Source organism: Mercenaria mercenaria, chromosome 5 (assembly GCF_021730395.1).
Source record: "Mercenaria mercenaria strain notata chromosome 5, MADL_Memer_1, whole genome shotgun sequence".
Classification (NCBI taxonomy): Eukaryota; Metazoa; Mollusca; class Bivalvia; order Venerida; family Veneridae; genus Mercenaria; species Mercenaria mercenaria.
In genome coordinates this window covers 92437905-92456463 of record NC_069365.1, presented here as the reverse complement: position 1 = coordinate 92456463, position 18559 = coordinate 92437905, and the positions used below count along the sequence as shown (strand labels likewise).

At 33.9% G+C, this 18559-nt stretch overlaps 1 protein-coding gene across 1 annotated transcript in view; it reads right to left on the bottom strand.

The window, feature by feature from the left end:
• LOC123557943 (uncharacterized) overlaps window positions 1–18100 on the bottom strand; it is a 34478-nt gene extending 16378 nt beyond the window's left edge. The window contains exon 1 of the mRNA XM_045349765.2: window positions 17970–18100. The gene's annotated coding sequence lies outside the window, so the exon portion shown is untranslated. The remainder of the gene's footprint in view (window positions 1–17969) is intronic.
• Between the last annotated feature and the right edge of the window lie 459 nt (window positions 18101–18559).

The following is an 18559-nucleotide window of genomic DNA, read 5'->3' as shown; positions in this document are numbered from 1 at the left end:
AAGTGTGAATTTATGTATTTTGAAACTACTCATGTAGCTTCACTTCTTAAATTAGGCCTACAGCACAGTTGCATGAGGTACAAACTTTAATGTAGTTGTACAATTCATGCATGCATATTAGAAATTAACACTATATGGAATCTAGAGTAAGACAAGTGTGAATTCATGTATTTTGAAACTACTCATGTAGATCTAGCTTCACTTTTTTAATTAGGCCTACAGCACTGATGTAGTTGAACAATTCATGCATGCCATGAAAAATAATTATTACTTTACTAAATCTACTTATTAATCTATGTTATTGTCAGTCAACTTGTATCGATATGTTAATATTTAAGTCATGACCATGCTTCATTCAGACCCTTGAACTTTTTTTAGCTATGTAGAGGTATCCTTTCGTTTGCTTACTTACAGACATAGTTTCTTTTTCATACAAGAATATTGTAGACTCTATGAATTTTGACATTTGCCTTTCTGTACTGTTGGTAAATGTGCGAGCCGAACACAGGTTCCACAACAGTTTACAAATTAGATCTACAATATTTCCATGGTGCAGGTAAACTTCTGAAACAAACACAAGACGTCATAGCTAACCGTATGATTCAGGCTCACGTCCCGTCATACATGTATTAATTTATGCAAAGGGTTTCTGGTCGTCTTCTTTCTAAGTTTCAAATTATGTCAATTTGAATGCAACAAGTGCATAAACGTTTTATTTGCTATGACAATGACCCATTCTGATCGATTTACTATCTATGAGTATAAAAAATGGGTCAATGCGTTAATTCTGCATCTAATGATTTATCTTTACAAACTCTGGTGACAGTAGGCTGCATGCATATATATACCGGTATGCTATGTTCTCCACCCGTGTAAATGACTGGGCAAATCGTTTCCAGGTCTTGAAATACAGACGACTGATTATCACCCTTGTTTTGTACTCGTTGCAAAATAATTAATATATAAATTTACCTTATCGTCGTTCCTGCAAGAGCAAATCGACCTGTCAAAATATGTAAACACATGGGAGGCCTTTTGACAGCACAGTCATGTAAGCATCCGAAGGAAATAGTCCAAATTTATTCCAGTTACTTCCATATGCGATACTATCGTGAACTATATTTATATGCATAATGTATCGCATGTACATTTAAAGGCGTATGCTAGATAAAATGTCACGAGGCAGAAACCGCATGACGCACCGATTACGACACCGTTTCCGGTAAAATTTATTTTCAACGCTTGGTCAAAACTAGTCGAAATGATAGTATGTACGTTTTAGGACGGCATGATAACTTTTGACTATCACGGTCCCGTTACGTCCATGCTTATTCTGAGTATTTCTGTAAGGAAATCCGCAATCAAAACGTACGCAAGATAAAATTTTCACGAGGCAGAAATCGCATGGCTCACCGTTTCCGGTAAAGTTGCATGGTTTTGGATATTCGGACAATCGCTGTGTTTATTTTTAATGCGTGATCAAAACAAATCCAAATAATAGGTTGTATGTTTCGGGACAGCGTAATAACGTTTGACTGTCACAGCCCCGTCACGTCCGAGCTTATTGCGCGTATTTATGTAAGGACAACTCCGATGAAGTTTGTTGGCAACGTTTTCTGGTACATGTACATATGAATTGTCAGAATAATTTGTATATTTAAATATATTGATAACGTAACACATAAGCACAGATAGTGCTTGACTCCCTTTTCATGTTGCCATTGCTATAATTTTTGTTGAATTGCTGTTATTAATAGAATTTGGGTCATTTATGGTTGATTTGGGTTCATTATATGGATAGCTGGGTCCCTGCTTCGCACATTATGTCATATACAAAAGTTAAAAGGGAACCAGATAGTCAATAGAGCAGGTACTCGTTGTAAGACGTTGTGTTTAAATTTGGACCAATCAGAAACAAGTTCTAAAAATAGCACGTCTGCTGGGGTATAAATAGGTGGATAAATGATAGAGAGCTCATTCGGTATCCAGCAGTTGAAGAAGACACATCGAGGATTCAACTAATAATTTATCCCAGTACCTTGAGAAGGAGACTATTGCAGTTACCCTGTCAGGGCGGATAAATTATTAAAAAGAAGACTTTGGAAGTTCTTAGACTAAAGAAGAGTAGCAGAATTTCGATAAGGTTTCGAGCTATAGGGCAAGCGCATAGGGGTTTAACTTTAAAGGTAATTGAATGCTATAGACGATAGCATATATAGGCTGAGCATCGGGAAGCTGAGACAGAGACCCGGAGTTTGGTAATCTACTGAGATAGTAGGAGGGTTCCAGCTTATAGACGATTCAGCATTATTGGCGAAGTACAGCCAAGGCATCGGGGATATACCTATATGGTAGTTGAATGCTATATATGATAGCATATAGGCGCTGAGCATCCAGGAATCGGGGCATTCATATAGAGTTGAGAGGACAGAGGCCGAGCATCTATGCGATAGGACTCGTATGTTGTTGATTCAAAGACATTGTCTGACGGGAACTTCAACAAAAAGACCAGTCAAGTATAGAGTCTCCAGCCTATAGGAGTTTGAGCTAATTGAAAATTGTTAGTTTGAAACATTTAGTGATTTGCCTGATCCCTGAAATTGTGTAGCTCATAATTAAAATCATTTACGAATCATTGGTACACGAATCATTTAGGCAAAGTAGCCAGAGGAAAATTCTGTATCTGAGATATTTGGTCTCACCAGCTTTACGTTTTAACAAAGGACATTCTACATCGTTTGTCAGCTAGTCTAAGACATAGTCACCTTAGCGATTGGACCCAAACCATTGTTCAAGATACTAAAGGCGTAGGCACTTCCCTGGGTCATATAACCAGTATCCTGACATGAATGTATTTGTAAAGATAACAGGTCTGATAATGAATTTATGTTGACATTAAAGCATACAATTGTCTCGCTGATATTTTTGAACGTAAGTTTTGTGTTTTTGTTTCTGTCATTTCAGTGTCATCGGCTGAAACCGGTGTCGAGGTAGATATCTCCTCGCACTTTTTCACATATTTTCCAAGATTTTAGTCTCTAATTTAAAATTATGAGTTACATTTGACCCATTTGACGTTTCTTTATGAATATTTATTTGTAATCGTTTGGAGTCTGACCAGTATTTATGACTACTTTGGATTTATAATGTTTTTTTTTTATTTCTCTGCATGAAGATCACAAACCAGTATCATAAAGGGGCAATAATTCAAACTGAAAATGTGAAAAATCTAATTCGGTGACCACCCTTTTTCTTTTTATATTTCAAAAGTAAACATTATATTCTGCTATTCTTGCAAGTTTAATCAAATTCCTTTATGTAGATTTGGAAATATTAACTGCTAAAGGAAATATACAATATTTCATAATTATGATGCTTTTTTGACTTAGAAAACAACAACAACACACAAGTGTCATGCAACTATTTCTTGAATTTCATTAAAATTTCTTTTTGTTTTGAAGGGAAATAATCATGTCTTATGAGATTTGACTAGCAGTTTTACTTCATGAATCAATTATTTGATTCTTTGATCTTATATGCTATGGCAGACACGCTCTAGATTTCAACATACACTTGTACCATGGTCATGCATTATAATCTGAAATAAGCATTATAAAATGAAAACGAAGTCGGTGACCCCCATATTTCTTTTTATTTTTAAGTTACTTATAGAATGAACTAACAATATATGAAATATGAACAAAATCTGTTATTGGGAAAAAAATGGTGAAATTCTAGCATACGCCTTTAAGCATAAATTGAATGTTTGTGAATCCTGTCCTTAAACTGTTTTCATGTTAAGCGCCGAAAATTATGTAATCCATAAGGCTATGTGCTCAACCTGATCACATTTCTACGCACAAACACATTTTTGTGTGAAAAAAATATGCTGAAATTTACATTTAATTCTGTCAATTACTTTGTGACTGCAACCGTTTCTAAAAATAAAATTGACACATCTGACTTTTATGTGCATTGGCCTTGTAATGATATTATGGATTTTTATCATAACTACACATGTTTATTTCAAATCAATAGTGAAATGATGATGTCTGTATGAAAAAAAAAGAGAAAATAAAAATCATCTAAAATGATCGACTCTAACAGGCCTTTTCATCAAATTTATTTTAAAAATGATTGCTCACAGGAGGTAGATCTTTCATCTAGGTAGGTTTTGGTCACAATTTTAAACAGAATACTGCTTGCATGTAGTAGCTGTCGATCCTAAAAATATTTATTTCTGTCTTTTGTCCGGATTTTCAGGTAAAAGTTAGTATTTATTTTTCAAGATATATACTGCAAAAGAGAGCTTAATCAATTTCAATAGGCGTTTCATTAATCAAATTGTGAAATTCTTCAGTAAAAACTCACAAAATGGTAGTAAAGAAAAGCACTAAAATGTCGATATTTAGAATGTACCTTAAGACAAGTGAACTGTGGACACATAGAACGATCGATATTTTAAGGGGGGGGGGGACATTTCAACATTTAAAATTATGTGCAGACGATAATTCTTTTCCATAATAGCGATAAGGTCTGTCTTATCATCCCCTGTCGAAGGCAAAATGGATATTGTTTTTTTCGTTATCCATCCAAATGTTTGTTCGTCCGTACGTCCTTCCGCAATTGTAAATGCTTATGATTAAAAAAAAACGTTTAGATATAAAAAATAATAAGAAGAGGCTATTCGGAGAATCAGTCCCCTTGATCCAGTATAAACAGAGTTTCCTCCTTGATTTGTTTGAAAATAAATGCTTAAAAAAAGGATTTCAGCTAGAATAACCAAACTAACATAAATATATATAAATATTAATTAGCATATGAACTTTGCTTACACGTAATATTATCCTCCTTGACCCAGGCAAAGATTATATTTCCCCCTTCATTTGCTTGCAATAAAAATGAAATTGCTTATGATTCAAAAAGTATTTCAGCTAGAACAACCAAACTCACATAATTATTAATTAGCATATGACCATTGCTCACACATAGTATTATCTCTTTTTAGCTAGTGAAAGCAGATATTTTCCCCTTAATTTGAAAAAAAAAAATGAAAATGCTTATAATTCAAGAATTACCAAACATCAAATAATTATTAATTAGCACTTGATCTTTGCTCACACATAGAATTACCTCCACCCAAATTTTTGACAGTATCTAAGTAACCTATTCATGGATCTTCATGAAACTTAACACAATTATAGATCACTATTGCACACAATTTTGTCAGGATTTCTTAGTTTTTGCCCATTGATTATTTTACGTTCAATAAAGTTCGACATAAAAAAGTAACTTGATGAAACTTAACACAAATGTAGATCACTATAGGGCGGTGATGCATGTGTACCTTTCATTAGAATATCTTAAGTCACTGCAGAGTTATTGCAAAAATTTCCTTGACTTGTACAAATAATAGGAAACGGCAAACCGTTGCACGGTCCTTTTGTACATAACTTGTGTGTATTTGGAAACAAAATATCTTTCAAAATATACCTATTCATTCACAAAAAAAATAAAAATAACGAGGGATATAAATTAAGTTATGCCACAATTTTGCGGTGGGGTTATAGATTTGATTTTGTCTGTCCGTCCGTCTGTCTGTCTGTCAGAGAACATGTTTATACATATAACCAAAGTTTGTGGTCAAACATCATTATGCTTTACAACATTACAAGTCATGAATCTGAGACAAAGTTGTGAGATCGCTCAGTGCATCGCCCGTCCGTTGTCGTCCGACGTAAACAACTTTGCTTTGAACACTCCAAAGATAACAATTATGGCCCAATCTTTGTCTTAACAAAATGACGGACGACATAGATAATAGGTTTGAAGTGTGTGTGTGTGTGTGTGTGTGTGCGTGTGTGTGTGTGTGTGTGTGTTCGGGTTTAACGTCTTTTTTCAACAATTTTTCGGTCATATAAACGACGGTGTCTACTTGTAGCAGTGAGCACAATACCCAGTTTTATAGTGCTGCCTCACTGGAATATCACGCCGTAGACACGTGGCATGATACCCCACCCAGTCACATTATACTGACACCAGGCTGACCAGTCCTAGCACTATCCTCTTAATGCTGAGCGCCAAGCGAGGAAGCTACTAGTACCATTTTTTACGTCTTTGGTATGACGCGGCCGGGGATCGAACCCACGACCTCCCGCACTCGAAGCGGACGCTCTACCACTAGGCTACCGAGGTGGTTGACGAATGTGTTAAGTATATTTTCTATGATATATCATATCATAGAAAACACCACTTCTGCATTTATATTAAAAATAAATGGCCTGCCTTAGTTTCATGTAGAAAATATGGTATCTAGTGTGTCTTAGATTTGATTTTACTGTCCTACCCTTTACCGTTAGATGACCAAGATTCAGTCTTGACCAAGAATTGATGCAGGCAAATATAAATCAAGTAAACAATTAGTCTTTGGGGTGTTTACAAGGCTTTTCTGTTATTTTGCTTAATGACCCAGTTTTTCAACCCGTTTCAAAGTTAACCTACATTTGATAAAGGCAAATATTCTGACAAAGTTTCATAAGACCAAGCATAAAATATTGCACCTAGAGTGTTATGAATGTTTTATTGTCTATGATACAGCTCTTGATCCCGTTTTTAATCTTCCAAAATGAATCTATATATTTTAAAGTGAAATACTCTAACTGGGTTTTATAAAGATCAAAAGTAAATCATGACCTCTAGTGTGTTAACGATGTTTTCCTATGACTTCACCTAATAATAATTTTGAACCCTAGATAATCTAGTTTAAAACGTTTCAAACTTGATGTAAATTTTAAAGATATACTGTTTAAGTCTTATATAGATCCAGTATTAAAAAGGAGTCTTGATTGTTAACAAGTTTTTTTTTATGATTTGACCTAGTCACATAATGACCGGTATCAAACTCTGTCGAAATGTTCTAAACACAACATTCTGACTAAGTTTCATTAAGACTGGACTTAAATTGCAACCTCTAAGTTAACAGTGAAATTGTGAACGACAGACGACGTCGGACGACACTGTCCTACACAATGTCTCTCTTTGAGCACTTCGTGCTAAGATATATTGCTTAATGTTGAATAACATTACTACACAATTTCAAGACGCTCTTTCAATAACTTTTGCGATGGTCGTTTAATACTTTTTGTGATATTTGTATTAAAAATTTTCTCTGACAGACAGGCGAAGCCAAATCTACATCCCCTACTGCATAGTAGTGGCAAAATAAGCCGGGCATATCACCTTTCGCGCATTTTTCCTACCGCACACAATATACTGATGTTGAGATGGCACCCTTGAAAAATCGATCGTCTTAGATGTTCACACTCCACTTCGTCTTAATAGACATTTGCGAATTATTCCGATACCGAATCCGAGATTGTAATCCGATGTTTATGCTGTATTTCAAGGGATAATCTCAAAACATTTATGTGTATCTGAAATATTCGCAAAGTATTGGTCTATTTAATTCAATGTTTTATTTTCTAAAACCACATTAGGCCTAACAAAAAATTGTTTGTTTCCGGTAACATGCTAAAAATACGGTAGTTAGGTCGGTATTTTTTATATCTTTTTATTCTGTTGGACCTTTCGGAAATTATTTTTGTGTCAAAAATGAATACAAATAAGGGTGTTATGCCTTTAGAGCATGAGTAAGTTGATTTCTAACATCACTGATCATGTTTAAAGCATACAAGCAGTTTTGCAAGATTTTGTTAAAAAGTTGGGAAAAAAAATCTCCAAGGTCATAAAACATTTAGAGTCGGGCCAAAAATTTAGGGTATGTCGGGATACCGGAAACACACAATTTTTCTATGCCTCATAATGTTTGGTCATTACTGTTTTATACGACAATGAAATTTAGTTAACACTACTCTGTTAAGTATTAAGAGAAAGCCACACAAGACTGAGATTCTGTTTCAGACGCTATAACCTATTATCCGAGAAAACACAAAGGCGGACAGTAGACATCTTCCTTCCTATTTCTAACAGCATGCCGTACGTTATCCAGTGAGTTCCTTGTAAAGCTTGAACTAAGGGCTGTATATTATCCTTATACCTTAATTGTTTCCTGCGACAAATGAGAGATGATTCTTCTGTAAATCTTACGGATTTCTTACGTCATTAAATAATTAAGATTTAATTTTCTTAAAAGGTTCAGTGAAGAATTTTGCATAAAACGAAAACATGTCATAGTTAATTTTCTACTGTCTTTCACAGATAATCCTGAGCATATAAAGTTCACCCATCATGCCGTACTTGTGTGTGTGTGTGTGTTCGGGTTTAACGTCTTTTCAACAATTTTTCAGTCATATAAACGGCGGTGTCTACTTGTAGCAGTGAGCACAATGTCCAACTTTATAGTGCTGCCTCACTGGAATATCACGCCGTAGACACGTGACATGATACCCCACTCAGTCACATTATACTGACACCGGGCTGACCAGTCCTAGCACTATCCTCTTAATGCTGAGCGCCAAGCGTGGAAGCTACTAGTACCATTTTTACGTCTTTGGTATGACGCGGCCGAGGATCGAACCCACGACCTCCCGCACTCGAAGCGGACGCTTTACCACTAGGCTACCGAGGCGGTTTATCTATGATCATGAGATGTCCGTCGTACGTCCGTCATCAGGCCCCCATACCTATTGTTATGAGCATCTTCTCCTTACCAATAGAGTCAGTTTTATCCAGACATAACAGGAACATTTCTTGTAGATGCTCTTTTCGATAATGAAAATATTGGGTCATCCATGCAGAGTTCTGGTTGCGATAGCAAACGAAATTAAGAATTCTTCTCCTTACTGACTCCTTTTTCAACATTGTTTCACAGAAATCTTACCTTCAACAAAAATTCATTAAGTCCTGATCGCAAGTTACTTGTATAGAATGGTCGAATCTTTCCGATTTTTTTAGGCTGTTGTACATAAATTTTTATTGGGTGGCCGTCAGATCATTTGCTGTGGCCGTGATTGGCAAAGAAAGATTCTATATAGTCTATAACTATAACGGAACTTTTGAGAATCTCCTTTTTCAAGACTGCTTAGCTGATTAAAATATGATTCCACGAAAGTTTATTTGATGAGCCTCTGCCAGACTCATTCAGATCATTTGGTACATTAAAGAATGTGACTTCCGGGGAGCGGAGCAGAGTTTCCTCATACAGCAAGAGCCTAAAATTTTGAGTTCTGCTTTGTCATAAGCAGAACGGCATAAATATTCTACTTTGTATCTACCGTCAGGTTTTCAAAGATTTGACAGAAATAATTCTCTTCCAAATGTTTACTTGTTTGGACTATGGAAACTGTAGAGCTGCGGCAATTTTCATGAGTATATATCTTTATGCAAGTACGTAAGTTCGAAAGTATTCAGACAATATTTTATTATTTAATATATAATTTTAAAAGGTATGAACAAGAGTACTAAAGCTTGTCATACATTTTCCTGCTAGGTACCATACAAGATAAGAAATTAAGAGAACATATATGCGGTATTGGAAAATGATTCAGCCAAATTAAGGTTTGCATTTGACTATTTTCATGCATCCTGTACTTCAGATCTCCTGATGTCTATCTATTGTTTCAAACATGTTAGTACAGTAAACAGTCATTATAAGTAATGAGCTCGGCAGATCATACTGAAAACATTTAACAGATCGAACCATTCTTTCATCAGAATATTGCTAACTGTAATGGACGATATGTTCTTTTCGATCAATTACGTCAAACATGAATATTTTGGTATGAATGAATTCATCACGTTAAACTACACCTACAGAGACAGCAAAATTATCAATGGAATTTGTATCCTTTACTTTATGTAAAGTCAAATTTCTTCATTGCAATGGAATTTGTCTGTTTATATGGTAGATGGGTCTAACCAAAATCAGCAACATGTTTGTGACCGTGGCAGTTAACGTGTATTTACCATGTATTATGAAATAAATATTGTGACAGCTTGAGTTCCATATGTATTGAACAACACTTTTAAGAATAGATATATACCTATATAACATATATAGATATCATATCTGTGAGCTACGGAACGATTAACTTAAAAAGTAAAAAGTTCGCATTTATTTGGACGACAGCTTGGTAAATGTGGTCAGTTTAGCAAAATATGTAGTCAATCGACAAAAACAGCTCAACGTAAAATGTTAGCTAAGAACCATTATTACCATTTGAACCACTAAATGTTTTGAGAAAGTCCCTAAAATATACCCGATGTCAGATTCGGATTCGGCATCGGATTAATTCGCAAATGTCTATTTCGCAAATGTCTAGTCCGAGCTCACGGCTAATGTCGTGACTCCCTTGCAAAATCCAATATTTGACGGGACATAACCATACAAATTGAATTTTTTCTAAAGATTTTGAGCTATGATTCTACTGAGTAAACTTTTGTTCATTTTAAAAATAATTGTAAAATATTTACTTTTTGCAAGATATTAGCCAGTTTTGAGTGATAGGTTAAATATTTAGTGGTTGGTATAAAGGTCTTACAGACGACAAGATTACCTTATCACCTATCAAAATGTTATTCAAGTCTTATACACTCATGCCGTGATTTTGCTCACAACAGTTTCAAGGCGATGCCTAAGTACTCATTTGAATCAGGTCTATCTATGCATTTTTGTGTGTATACATCCATACATACCCTGTGGTAAGGTTTTTTGTTTGATATGACTGCGTTCTTAGAACGTGTCTTTTCCTAAAACGTATTTTCCCTTTTTATAATTTTCATTTCTCAAGCGTTATAGTCTAATTTCCCATTATAAACACAAGTTTGAGAGATACGGCAAAGACAAGCAATCGTAAACACCATTAATTATAAGTGGAAATTCAAACGCACCATCCTTGTACTAATTAGCTGTTTGATGGGGTGCAAGAATATATAATGTTACCTGATGATTTATAAGTCCTCATTAAAAATCTTTGCTCCAAGATAATTATTCATTTGCTTGTTTCATTATATACTGATTTCTGTTATAAAATTGAAAATTATTTCATGACTGTTTACACATATCTTATTGTAAAGGGGGGGGGGGGGGGGGGCAAATGTCAAATTTAAATATGGACAACAAAGCTCGACTACTGGAGTGCTTAATCAATAAAGAAAGCTAAGGATTTTAGAAGTGACATAAATCATTTCGCTTTATCTTATATTTAGGCCTCTTAAAGTGCTGTATAAGATACCTGCTATCATATAAAACTTAACCAAACATTGCTAAGTCGAAAAGGGGCTTACTTTTTTGAAAGAGCGAAGCGGAATCATGGAATCTATGTACAACATTCTGATCATCATAGTAAACAACTGGAAGTGGTCAGTTAAATAAACATACATGCTTGCATACAAAGGCTTAACAAAAATTGGTAGGGTTTAAGAGACACCATTGCCTCGTGACAAAGCCAAAATCAGAGTTATGAAGCTTGTTTATTGCATATTAGATCAGGAAACAGGTGTGTGAAGTTGTAATCTATTCCAGCCAGTCGTTACTGAAATACCTGCTTACATTAAAAACACGTAACAAAAATTGCCAAATCCAAAAAGGGGCATAACTTTGCGAAAAAGCAAACGAGAGAAATGGAACATGTGCGTTACATGCCAGATCATCACAGTGAACAATTGTGTTTAAACAAAATATTGTTATATCAGGAAGCTGAAAACAATGAAAGGATGTGTTCAATAGTCCTGCGTATCAATTTGTATAGGCCGTTCGCTTTTAAATTTGTAGTGGAGACGATAACATATAGCGCATAGATTATAGACAAAAGATGTTTCCTTTCGTGAAGAAAGCATAAAACTTTGTATATTACTATTTTGAAGTATGCTGAGTCCACAAAAGGAGGTGACACGCAGTTTGCACGCCTACTTCAATTAGCTTAAATTGCATTATGTATTTCATATAATAGTCTGCATTCCTGATCCGTACAAATTTCATTCCCACATCGATTTGACAATACTTATACTGTACAGTTTTAAGTTTTAATATTTTATTTGAGTCTCATCCGTTTAATTTTATACATATATACAAACAATAAAAATCATACATATCATCAGTAAATGGCCATTCTAAATAGAATTACAAGAGACTATCTAAAAAAACAAGAGTGCTTGACTCTGAATTAGAGCTTCGCCAGTAAAAACATACCAAGTTAAAAAGGGACAGAACTCTAATCAGAGTTATGGGAATTGTGTCTCCTGGTGTAGACCTTGATTGTAAATAACCATTTAGAGTCTCAAGTCACAAGCTTTAATAGTAACAGAGACATTTGACTTTTAACAAAAAAATTCTAAGTTAAAAGGGGACATAATTCTGTCAAAAACCAAAACAGAGTTATGGTGTTTCCTCTGGTGTAGACTTTGATGGTAAGTAAGTATTTTAAGTTTCAAGCCAAAAGCTTTGATAGTAACAGAGATATTTGACTTTATCAAAATATTTAACCAAAAATACTAAGTTAAAAAGGGGCATAATTCTGTCAAAATCCAAATCAGAGTTATGGGAATTGTGTCTCCTGGTGTAGACTTTGATTGTAAACAACTATTTTGAGTTTCAAGTACAAAGCTTTAATAAAAAACTAAGTTAAAAAGGGGCATAATTCTGTCAAAATTCAAATCAGAGTTATGGGGATTGTTTCTCCAGGGATGGTAAATAAGTATTTTAAGTTTCAAGTCAATAGCTTGATAGTAACAGAGATATTTTACTTGACTTTATCAAAAACTTTAACCAAAATTTCTAAGTTAAAAAGAGGCATAATTCCGTCAAAATTTAAAGCAGAGTTATGGGGATTGTTTCTCCTGGTGCAGACATTGATAGTAAATAACTATTTTTAGTTTCAAATCAATAGCTTTGATAGTAAGAGAGATATTTGACTTTATAAAAAAAAAACACTTTAAATTTGAAAGTTTAACCAACGGCGACGCCGACGTGCAATAGCTCTACCTTTTCTTCGAAAAGTCGAGCTAAAAAGTACATTACGCTATTAAAATCACAGTAAAACTAGTAGTACATGTACTGATAACTAGTTAGATTTCCCTATCAATATAATTATTAGGCAAATATATTTACATTCAAAGGAGAAACTAAACAAGGGGTTATTTTGTGTTTTTCTTGTATTGCAACATCTAATTTAAATCCTTGTAAAACAATAATGAAAACATAATTTTATATGTTTTTCAAGAAAATAAATGACTTAGCTAAGGCATGCCATCATCATAATGCTTTCTTTGTAACAAAAGAAAATGGAATGTGTATTTAATGTATTATTTTATTTATATATTATATACCATATCTAATGATACTAATCTATTAAAATTTGATTCAGATTTCAAGTTTTAGAATTAGTATATATTCCGCATTCTTGAAAAGAGCATTGATATCGTGTGATGGATTGACTTTTGTACGGTTAAAACCAAAATCCTTCCTATTGATCTTACAACACCTTTACCACTTGTTTGCCTCTCCCACTGAACCCCTCCGCAGAGCATTGTTACTGCGGTCAGAGTTTCATATAATTCTCTGCATCTCTGAATACGCGACGGAGCTCATTCAATACGTGTAAAATGACTTATTGCAAACCGTCCTAGTTATAACAATAGCTGATATGTGCTCTTTGTCAAATATAGTGTAAGGAATACCGCCCAGTATCGCAATTATTAGGCCTAGAATAATTGCTTGTTTAGGGTAACGCCCCAAGAATCAGTTGGAATAATGGGTAGGCTTTCTTCTATTTTTATATAACACCAGAAAATCATTTTTACAAATGTCAGAAACTTAAATTGTTGTTGTTATATATTTTGTACGTTCTAGAGATTGTATTGTTAACTTAAATATCCATTTGCTTTTATCCCCCTTTAAATCTCCCATTTCGTGAACTTACAAAGTTGAAAGAAACTCTAAGGTAGGGTTTATTTTTTCGCTAGTTAGGATCAGGTTACCCTAAACAAACAACTTTTAATTTTTGGCGTAACAACCCTTTCAATATTTAACTCAATCTTTGATAGGTTTGCCAGTATTTCACTTTCTAGCACAAAATCTTCAAAATGTTATGTCTTAAGTACACAGCAAATTTACTTTATACACTTATATCTGCCTGTGTATGTATTCTTGTTGTTACATTGACGTGTTTTCTTCAACTGATAGCCGCTGTATAAAGTGTATAACATAGCTGAAGCCAAGTGCAAGTTCTCTTTTCCATTTCCATTTGACAGGATTAGCAATGTTAATGTTTGCTATAAATGTCTATCTTCAAATACAACCTGCTTGATACAATGTTTTTTGCTATATACATGAGCATCTCTTAGTGGATTGTTTTCAATATTTCTAATAGCTTAAGATAATATATTCTCTGGCTTCATTTTGATATTTAGCTGCATTACAGAACAATCCTTCCATTTGTCATGTCCTCTGTTCAAACATTTAAACGAGGCGCAACCGTAAGTAAGCAAAGATATCTATATCTGCAAAAGTGTTGAGACGGTATCACAACCAGATAATACATAATGAATATTTGATTAGGTGATGTATAGGCGTTTGCGTTCTTTGATGTGTCTTTTCCTGTTGGACGCGTGTCCTTGTTTTCAGCCAAAAAGAAACCTTACTACTGAATAAGTCACTAGAACTGTTTGGAATGGCTAAATGAAGCTACTAAACGTAACAATCAGCAAATTGTTTAATATAGAAAACACCAGTGTGTCTCAATGTCTGTTGCGCGTAACATTTGTCCTATGTGGTTTTGTTTTAAAGCACCTGCGGCAAACGAATTCATATCATGTAAAGCTTTCTCGTGGCACTGCATATAAAGTGCTGGATGTATCGTAGGGTATTATGTTCTTTCATGCATTATTTGTGTTTGCAAACATTAACATGAGGCATTGCTTCATCGAATATCAGTTAGTGCAGCACATGTTGTAACAGACTTTACACTTTTTGTAACAATGCATTGTCTTATTATAAACAAAGGCATCAAGCTGTAAGTCAGTTAATTGAGCAAGACAAAATTCTAGTTGCTCAAGGAAATAGACAGATTGAAACAGCTAAACTACCTGATGTTCACGTTTCTAATATGCCCACAGAACTATTTATTAATGAGGTCATGTTTGAGGAGAGACATTAAGGCATGAACATACTAAATAGTAGACTCTTCCATCCGTTAAATACTACATATCAACATCTGTAGGGCTAGACATATCAGTGTAACAGACTAACTAAATAGCTGACCTGCTTTATTCTATATAAAATTGACAACTTTCAAATGGCTGCAGCACATAGCAGAATCTGTTTTAAATGTCTGTGACATACACTTGAAGAATATTGTCAGCGCTGACAAAAATCAAAAGAAAAATGGATGTCATGTTTTTCAGTCAAACACACAAACTGCAAAATCAGCTAAAAATGAAACCCCAAATTGTAGTGGTGGCGTATGATCTTAGTTTCCAAGATAATTCTGTCATGCTATCATTTTATTATGAAAAATGCTTCCTAAATGTCAAGAATATATCTGTTATGTGACTTCAGCAAAAATGTAAAGAAAAAAGCGAAATAGCTTGACAGAGGACCAAACGAGTACTCTGTGAATTCGCGATTTTGCGACTACCATTTTTTTTCGCACCAGTTTCCTATTTAGTGTCTGTATACCTTAATTGTGACCCTGTCGTACACTTCATATAACCGATTAAATGCCAGTGCAATAACACAGTCATCTATAGGGAATGTAAATTTGTCAAACAAATGTTACAAGAGGAATATTGGAAACCCTATTAACAGTTCTTTAATATATCTATTGAAAGGGTGCAAATATCAGTTTTCTTTTATTTAAATTTATGGATCTTTGAATGAGTCATTTGATTTAAAACGATGATTATTCCGTAAACTGTTATGTAACAGACAAAAGTTTAAGGAGTTAATTTTGATGTTCCCTTTCTATTGCCCTAATAATTACATGTTTATATAATATTTACTTCAAATTAAACCAAATACAGCGTTATTATTTCTAAATGGATGTTAGAATGAAACAAGTACAGGAACAGGAATGAAAATTGAATATTCAAAAATCGTGATGCAGACTATTCATTTACATGTGGGTACATGTAAGCATGTTATATGTGATATCTCGACTTCAAAATGTGGATATGTTTACCTTTTGATATCTTATATATGATAAACATTAATTCAGTTTATGTATTTATGTTAAGTTCAGTGATATGATATTTAAACGATTTTAAGCACCTCATATCATCTTCCCCGAGCCATGTATATTGAATGTGTATAAAATGTAATTGAATAAATTTTGTGTCAAGGGTAATAATAGGTTAGGATCATTATTTAACCTTTTGGAAGTTGTTCTAGATATATTTGATTGAAATAAATAAAACATATTTTCCCTTTGGGACCTCTTTCTTGGATTTATTCAAGCCAACAAATCTTATTCTGATTCAGCATAATTTATAATAGTTAAATACAAACGTTCATGCTTTCTTCGTAGGAAACATCTTTAAAATTCAACATACAGTAAATATCTGATTACGTCCCTTTTTAGTATGTATCTGGAGAAATAGGAGTATTTTGGGGTAAACTTTGTATATTTGTCAATACCAAATGGTTGTCAATGTCAGTGATATGTTATCCATGTTTAGCTCATATAAAACATTACTATATAGATAAATTTCAACACTTTTTTCATAGCATTACAGTTACAATTTTACAAACTGATTTAAAAGGAGGTTTCGTGGCTCCTCCTCTTGTAGGATTTTGTGATATCTTAAAGTAATTCCATGCAGTAATTGGTGCGTTCTTCACAAAAGGGAACAGCTTTGTCATTTTTGTTCCATATTTTATTCGCTGCGACAAACAAACATTTAATAGAAGCTCGTAGTTTTTTTTCATTTACCGATCGCTTTTCCTAAAGCTCATCTGACAAATGAGGTAGACAAATGAACTTAAACAGAATTTGTTTTAAATAAAATCATCCAAGAGACAGAAGACTGGCTTGTGACTGAATCTATTAAACGAATGACTATGATAATCTGAACTAGTTCAGCACTAAAATATACATATTCAAAAGTCGTTTTGACCTACCTATTAGCACAATAATGCTTCATTTTATAATGTTTTATTTTGTAAATGATTCAGGAAATAAATCCTTGTTAAACGTTACACATTTTCACGCATCAGGAATAAAAAAAATGTTGAAATGTTAATTCTGGAATCGTTTATGCGCAAGTTGTTTCTTTTAGCTTATATATTTAGTTTTGTAACGTTTATTTTGCTTCTGTATCTAGATGGTATTCTTGATGACATGTTGATTCAAAGAAGAATCCAAGCCACAACATTTTATGCCATCCATATACATGGCCATAAAATCAGCAAAACTTACGTGGTGTATTTGGTTTTTTATTTTGGTTTCTTAGGGGGGTGTTGTTGTTGTTTTATTGTTGTTGTTGTTTTTTGTTGTTGTTGTTTTTCCTCTTTTTTTTGCTCGGGAGAGACGATATTGGGCAGATCGAATCACACGGCTACCGGTGTAGTCACCATACACTGATCGTTCAATGCCGATCATTTGTAGATTAATATCTACGTTGTTGAAAAATCGATAAGTCCGGCTGTTGAAAAGTGCATTGCGAGTGTATTTGAAGGTTTATGTGCATGTTTTAAAACTTATGCTCAGGGAAATTGGTCACACGAAGATACGGTTACGGATGAGCCTCGAATACGGATTTCTGAGCTAAGTGTAAAGGATTTCAGAAAACAAAAGTAGGTTTGCATTTCACATCATAGGTATGTATTGAAAAGTATGTTTATCAATTTTATATTTCTGATGAAATAACCGAATATTTTTATGGGTAACCAGAATAAAAAAAAAAACGTCAGTGAAAGTCTGACATGTATATAGCGCTTTGTGAACAAAAATAATTTTGAACTATAAGATGTTTTCATTTAAAAACAAATCATTATCTATTTAAAAAACACTTACCGAATCTGTTTAATGATATCCGACTTAATAAACTATTGTACGGTGGCTGTAAACTTGTATTCTTTAATTATAATTTTGGTTATTATAATACACCCGAAACTGATGTCTAAACAAACATCATCTAAAAGTACGAGATTATGTTTGATAAAGCATTTTAAATTGTTTGTATTATCCACTGTAAATAGCCTAATCAGTCAGAATAGGGGCAAAGTCCAACCTACTTTTGCATTTCAGTTTTTATGTACTCGAAATGACATTTATTATAAAATTGATAAAAATCCTTGTTATAATCTTAATCTTAGTCACGTGTGGCGGTACAAGTGCAGTCATGATGGCGCGTCATTAAAAATAGTTATCTAAAAGTGTACATTTTTTCTTTTTCAAAAAGCCAAATTGTCACTGTTTTACAGTAATTATAGAGAAAGAGTTAAAATGTCCTAAGACTGGTGTAATATCGGGAAATGTCAAAAAGCTTTGATTTAGAAAGGTTTAATATTGACGACGCCGTCATCAACTTACAGTAGCATGTGCGAATCAAACAAGCTGCCTACTCCTCCCCCTAAAGTAGGGCAGGCTCATGATTTATGTGA